Genomic DNA, 6,264 nt, shown 5'->3' with positions numbered 1-6,264 from the left:
GGAATGTATTTAGCAGTGGAACCACTGGGTCATATGGTAACTCTAAGTTTAAAAGTTTGAGGAACTGCCAGACTATTTCCCTACAGCATCACTTTGCATTCCAATCGGTAATGCATATGGATTCTGATTTCTCTTATTCCTTGCCAATGCTTGCTGTTAACTGATTTTTTTTATTCTAGTCTTCCTACTAGATTTGAAGCGGGATCTCACTGTGGTTTTGATTTACATTTCCCTGATGACACCTGCCATTTCTATATCTATCATTGTCTTTAGAGAAATGTATATTCAGAACCTTTGCCCATTTTAATTGGATTATTATTTTTTATTACTGAATTAAAACTTTTTTTTTTTTAAAATACATTCTAGATACTAGTCTCTTATAGGATATACAATTAGCATATGTTTTCTCCATTTGTGTGGGTGGTCTTTTCACTTTCATTATGATCCTTTGAAACACAAACCAAAAGGCTAAAAATAATTTGAATCAAGTCCAATTTATCCATCATTTTCACATCCAGATGAAATTTACTTTAAAATGGAAAATCACTTTAATACAATAAACTGTAGAACAATTTAAAAATTTAAATAAAAAGGAAAAAGGCATTTGATCCCAGGGAATCCAAATGGGATAAATTTACATAGGCATTTGAAATTCACATAAGGAATAATTAAAAACAACAGCATTGTCCTTCCTGTGTCTGATAGATAGATGTGCTCCCCACCTGTGCTCCAGGTATCTGCTCTGGAGAAACACTGTAGTAAGGATGCAGCCTACAGCCCAACACTGGACATTCCTGCAGAGAACTGCCATATGAAAAGGGTGACCTCAAACAGTCAATACCTTAGTGACCCAGGCAGATGTTTAAATGTTGTCAAGGGGAGGTGCAAACAGTTCTTTCAAGATGCAGCATAAAGGTAAATAAAGAGATCCTATGAGAAACATTCAAGAGATTTGGGAATCTAAAATTATACCAAACTTCCAAACGTACTGAATCTAAGCTTTGTTCAGATGGCAGCCAACTGTAGAGCGGCTCCTCTAAAGTGATAGAGCATTTAGTTTGTATGGGGTTTCCACTTGGGTTTTTCCTCATAAAACTTCTCAAATATGCTCACGCTGCTTTTATCCACAGGTTAATGCCATCTTTGGTAAAGGTAAACACTACATGATCCCTAAAACATGCCAGCCAGTGTGATGTTGGCATGGTGATGGTAAAAGCTAAGACATAGTCAATGAGTGTATTGCGCTCTGTAGATAAAGGTCTTCTAAGGTAGACTTAAAACTGACTTTATCTTCTAATTCACAAAGCTGAGGTAACAGAGAAAAAGGCAAAAGCATATTCCATCAGTTGACAAAGCTGATTAACCAGGAAAACCAACTTTCCCTAGTTCAGTTGCTAATCCAATGCCTATTGGGATAAGGACTAGTAAATTCATCTTCTCATCCAGAAAAACAAGTAATATAACTACTGTGCAGCAGCTGACCCAAATCACTACTTTGGTGGATATTCCAATCATGCTCTTGTTTTTCCTTCAGAAACTGATGTCATTTTTTAAATGCCAGGAAATCAAAAAGGAGATGAAATGCAGTAATGAAGAGGGCTAAAGTTGGTGTCTGTAAACATTCCTTTCACCTCCTCAGCAACTATCTTTGAAAACCCAAACTCCTTCAAGGAGAACAAGGACTCTTGCTCATGAATCCAGAAGACTATTCTCCCCAGTGAGATCCAGTGTCTGTAGGACATTGTGAAAGGTAACCCAATAGTAGAATGATTTAAGAATTTATGATCATTAAATCCTCCACTTGATCTGAACTATGAACAGAATAGAGAAGTAACATACATTATTTTTCTAAATGAATTACCTTTACCTATCTATGCACATGAGCAGGAAGAGAGGACCCATCAAAAACAATATCATCTGCCTCCACATTTAGTATTATTCTTGGCCTTCAGTGAAAAATGGGCTCATTCAAGGCATATATCCATGTCTTTTCAGTTTTCACTTACTGTGAAAACTAGCAGATTCCTTGAGAGAAGATTGATTTCTTTGGGTTTCGTGAGTATGTAGGAGATAAGAGGATTTATAAAGTGCACTTGTTTCTTATTACACCAAATGAATTTCCAGTATGATAGAGAAAAAAAGGTAGCTATATATCATCCCACTATTTCTTGTTTTCCTTCGTTCAGAAACATTAACTATCCTATTATGTTTGGACTCCTCATTGAAGTCTTCCATATTTAATACCAAATAGATGTTGTTCTCAGCACCAAGGTTGAACCTTGTCATGGTATATACACTCAGTTGAAATTTGAGCCTCCTGGTCAGGTAGAGTTAGATGCAGTTCTGTTGTAGGCTCATGGGAGGCTATAGACATGGCCATCTGTGAGGAACACACTGCTGCGACATGAAGGAATTTCTTGTGTACAAGATCCGTCTGTGGATAGAGACAGTTTTCCTCTTTTCCAATCTGGATGCTTTCCACACTCCCACCCCCACACCCTTTTCCTACTTTCTCTAGCTAGAATCTCCAGGGCAATAGAATAGAGGCAATGGGACTGGACTTCCTTGTCTTCTTGATCATAAAGGAACCATAGCTAGTCTTAATTAAGTCTAATGTTAGCTGTGAGTTTTCAAGTTTAGAAAGTTTTTTTCTCCTTCCTGTTTTGTGGAGTGCTTTCATCATGAAGGTGTGCTAGTTGTTTGGGCTTCTTTTATTTTTTTTTATTTGTTTTATTTTGTTTTTCAAATAATTTGCTATATGTATTGAGATGATCTTTGCAAGTTTGCTTTTATTTTTATCAATATGAGTAGTGTTGCATTAATTGATTTTTTTAAAGATTTTATTTATTTATTCATGAAAGACGCACGGAGAAAGAGAGAGAGAGAGGCAGAGACACAGGCAGAGGGAGAAGCAGAGGGAGAAGCAGGCTCCATGCAGGGAGCCTGATGTGGGACTGGATCCCAGGTCTCCAGGATCAGGCCCTAAACTGAAGGTGGCACTAAACCACTGAGCCACCTGGGCTGCCTGCATTGATTTTTGGATATGAAACAAGCCTTCCATCCCTGGGGACAATTCCACTTGGTTACAGTATATAATTTGTTATATGTTGCCATAATCAGTTTGCTAGTATGTCGTTGAAGATTTTGCATTCATATTCATAAGAGATATTGGTACATAAATTCTTTCCTTGTAATTTTTTTGTCTGGTTTGGATATAATACTGGCCTCATAAGATAAATTGAGAAGTATTCCCTCCTCTTCTATTTTGTGGAAGTTTGTAAAGAATTGGTATTCTTTGAACATGTGGAAAATTCAAGAGTGAAGTCATGTGGGGTGGTCTTTTCTTGCTGTTTTTTTTTTTTTTTTTTTTTTTAATTGAGCAAATGTTGGCACCTGATATAGTTCTAGTCACATTATCTATTTCATCTTGAGTCAGTTTGGGTACTTTATGTCATTCTAGGAATTTGCTCATTTTACCCCAGTTATCTGATTTGGCGGCAAACAATTGTCATAGTATGGCTTTACAATACTTCTTATTTCTATAAAATTAGTAGCAATGTTCCCTCTTTAATTTCCGATTCTAGCCATTTGAGTCTTCTTTCTTTTTCCTTTGATCAGGCTAGTTAATAGTTTGTCAATTTTATTGACTTTTTAAAGAATCAGCTTTGGATTTTATTGATTTTCTTTATTGTTTTCCTATTCATTAATTTTTGCTTTAATTTTTCTTCTTTTTTTTTTTTCTTGCTTTAGGTTTAGCTTGCTCTTCTTTCCCTAGATTGTTAGATTGTAAGGTTATTGATCTAAGATTTTTTTCTTTTTTTCTTAATATAGGGCTTTACAGCTGTAATTTTTTTCCTAAGCATTGCTTTACCTGCATCCCATAGGTTTTCATACATTATACTTTATATTCATCTAAATAAGTTTCATAAGTTTCCATACATTATATTCCATTCATCTGAAATTGTTTTCTGATTTCCCTTTTGATTTTTTCTTTGACCCAGTGGTTACTTAGACATGTGTTTTTAAATTTCACATGGTTTTAAGTTTCCTGAAATGTCAACTGCTGTTGATTTCTGATTTAATTCTATTGTTTTAAGATAACATATTTGATATTATTTTTATTTTTTCAAATTAATTGAAATTTCTTAAGTGCATGTTCTAACCTAGAGAAGATTCTGTACATTCTTGAAAAGAAAGAATATTCTATTGTTGTTAGGTCATGTGTTCTATAGCTTTCTGTTAGATCCAGGTAGCTCATCGTATTGTTCAAGACTTTTATTTCCTTGTAGAGCTTTGGTCTATTGTTCTATCCATTAATGAAGGTGGATATTATGGGTTAAATTGTGTCACCTTAAAAAGAAAATATTGTTATCTTAACCCCCAGAAACTGTGAATGTAATCATATTTGAAAACAGGGTTTTGCATGTTGGACTTCTACTCTCCAGAATCTTGACATGCTGGATTTCTATTTTATCATTCACCTGGTTTGGGGCATGTTTCTTAAGGCAGCCCTAGGAAATTAATACATTAAAGCATTGAAAACTCCAGTGATTATTGTTAAATAGTCCATTTTTTTCTTCATTGGGTTATTTTTGCTTTATGTATTTTGATGCTCTGTTATAGGTTAGTATGTTTTATAATTATTATATACTCCCTATGAATTAACCTTTTATTGTTATAAATTATCTATTATCTCTAGTAACATTTTTTTTCTTTTAACATCTACATCACCTGTTCTTCATATAGTCATTGCAGCTTTCTTGTGGTTGATATTTCACTAATGAAATTAAAATGTTAAATTAGAAAATATTCACTCAATGCAAAAGAAAGCAGTAAAAAATAGAAGAATATAAAAGATGTGAGATATAGAGTAAACAAAATGTTAAACGAGAGATACTACATTCAATGACTATTTTTGAAATATTTAAAATTAAGAAGTCTCACCTCAAAATTCTGAAAGATTTTGTACACTACTCCAATTATTCCTGAAGGTGTTTGGTAGAGTGTTTGGTAGATGGTTCCCTAGAATTCTCTAGTGAAATCATCTGGACCTAGAGTTTCTTTGAGCAATGTTTTTTAATTACAAAATTAATTTCTTTGTTAGATTGTGGAATATTAAGCTATCTACTAATTATATTAACTCAGTAAGATTTAGTACTTTGTGTCTTTTAAAGAATTTTTCTAATTCATCTAAGTTGTTGACTATCAGAATGAAGTTTGTTCATAATATTCCACAACAAAGCTTTTTAATTTTTGTTGTTGCTGTTTTGTTTGTTTGTTTGTTTGTTTTAGATGGTTTTAGTCTGTTTTAGGGGGTCGCAGAGAGGTAGAGGGAGAGAGAGACTTTCAAGCAGGTTCCACACCCAGCTTGATCCCACAATCCTGAAAAGACCAGAGCCAAAATCAAGAGTCAGATGCTTAATCAACTGAGTGACCCAGGATCCCCAAAACTTTTAATATTTATAAACTGTGTATCGATGCTCCATCTCTCATTTGTGATACTGTTGTGTCTTTGCTCTTTTTTCTTGCTCAATGTGCTTGGAAATTTAACAGTTTTATTTTTTTTAAGATTTTCTTTATTTATTTGAGATAGTGTGAGAGAGTGAGCATGCGCAGGAGGTGTGGTGCACAGAGAGAGGGAGAAATAGAATTTCCACTAGCAAGGAGCCTAATGCGGAGCTCCATCCCAGGACCCTGAGATCATAACCTGAGCGAAGGCACATGCTTAACTGACTGAGACACCCAGGTGGCCCAATAATGTTATTGTCTTAAAGAAGCAGCTTTTGGTTTCACTGATATGTCTATTATCAATCCTTTTTCTGTACCATTGCTTTCCTCTTCCTCTCTGATATATATATTTTTTTCTTTTTTCCTTTCTTTTCCCTTAATTTACTGTTCTTTTCCTATTATCTAAAGATAGAAACTAGGGTGATTGATTTGAGAACTTTCTTCATTTTTTATCTATGTATTTAGTGACTATAAAATTTTTCTGTAAGGCCTACTTTAGCTGAAACCCAATAAATTTGGATAAAATGTTGGCTGTTTCTGTTGAAGAATCATTATTAAGAAAAACTTTAGAAGTTGGGATCCCTGGGTGGCACAGTGGTTTAGCGCCTGCCTTTGGCCCAGGGCACGATCCTGGAGACCCGGGATCGAATCCCACATCGGGCTCCCGGTGCATGGAGCCTGCTTCTCCCTCTGCCTGTGTCTCTGCCTCTCTCGCTCTCTCTGTGTGACTATCATAAATAAGTAAAAATTAAAAAA

General features: G+C 34.9%; 1 pseudogene; it reads right to left on the bottom strand.

Annotated features, from left to right (window-relative positions):
* Window positions 1-1,359: 1,359 nt before the first annotated feature.
* On the bottom strand, window positions 1,360-2,331 carry LOC100856575 (annotated as a pseudogene).
* Between the last annotated feature and the right edge of the window lie 3,933 nt (window positions 2,332-6,264).

The sequence above is a fragment of the Canis lupus genome, chromosome 38, assembly GCF_011100685.1.
Source record: "Canis lupus familiaris isolate Mischka breed German Shepherd chromosome 38, alternate assembly UU_Cfam_GSD_1.0, whole genome shotgun sequence".
Taxonomy (NCBI): Eukaryota; Metazoa; Chordata; class Mammalia; order Carnivora; family Canidae; genus Canis; species Canis lupus.
Note: the sequence above shows the minus strand (reverse complement) of the source record. Positions and strands in the feature narration are given on the sequence as shown.